The sequence below is a fragment of the Octodon degus genome, unplaced genomic scaffold (assembly GCF_000260255.1).
Source record: "Octodon degus isolate 3935 unplaced genomic scaffold, OctDeg1.0 scaffold00901, whole genome shotgun sequence".
Lineage (NCBI taxonomy): Eukaryota > Metazoa > Chordata > Mammalia > Rodentia > Octodontidae > Octodon > Octodon degus.
Genome location: NW_004525477.1, coordinates 10,530 through 11,787, shown reverse-complemented (window position 1 = coordinate 11,787; position 1,258 = coordinate 10,530).

The window sequence follows — 1,258 nt, the reverse complement described above, 5'->3', positions numbered from 1 at the left end:
CCTTGCTTTTGGTTTTTCCTCATGTAACATTGGTAAAGGATCCAGGAGTATAATACAAGGGTGGAATAAACATTAATTTTGTGTGTTATTTGGTAATTTTTTTATAACTACAAAGCTTTGCTACAAATTTATGCATTTCATTCAAATCAGTGATCTATGTTTATATGATTGCCTAAAAACAATTGTGGATTATAAAAAATGTAACATCATAATTACATTCCTAACTAGAAGTAGAATGTCTGTTTTTGTATCTTTATGCTGTATTTTAAAACTTTGTATTAGTTAGGTTATTTTGCTTTGGTTAAAAAAGGCTCAAGTAGAAAAGCAGTCCCATTCATATTAAGACAGTGTACAAAACTGTAAATAAAATGTATACAGTGAATTGTCTTTTAGACATCTAGATATGTCCTTTTATTTTTCCATCTCTGTAGAAGGAATTTGTACTCTATTGCAAGGCAGTCTCTTGTGTCTTCTCTTGTAGTGTCTTCCATGTGAACAACATACATTTGGAGTACTAGTTTATTATGTTTACTACAATTTTTAATAAATTGAATAGGTAGTATATGTATGAAATTAAAAAAAAAAGAAATTACCAACAAAGTGAAAAGACAACCACCAAATTTGCAAAAAAAATATGACAAATAAATACTCAGACAAAGGTCTGCTCTCTGGAGATTATAAAGAATTAAAAAGCACTAGGGCTCCAAAATATAAAGAACCAATCCAGAAATGGGCATCCAAGATGAACATACACTTCTCAGAGGATGAAATTAAAACAGCGAATAAATATGTGAAAAAATGCTCAACATCCCTAGCCATCCATGAAATGCAAATTGAAACAACTTTGAGATATCATCTCATCTAGAAGGAATGACTATCATAGAGAAATTAATGAACTACAATGTTGGAGAGGCTGAGGGGGAAAAGGAACCATTCTCTACTGCTGTTGGGAATGTAGACTAGTACAACTGTTATGAAAATCAGTATGGAGACTCCTTACAAAAGTTGGGCTGGAAATCCCATTTAAACCAGCTATTCTTCTATTGGAAATTTTCCCAGAGGATCTGAAAACATCATACCATAAGGATATATGTGTGCCTATGTTTATAGCAGCACAATGTGTCATAGCCAAATCTTGGAAACAACCAAGATGCCCATCACTTGAGGAATGGTTGAAAAGATGTGGTATTTTTACACAATGGAGTATTACTCAGGTATAAAGAGTGATGAATTTGAAGCTTTTATATTGAAGTGGGTG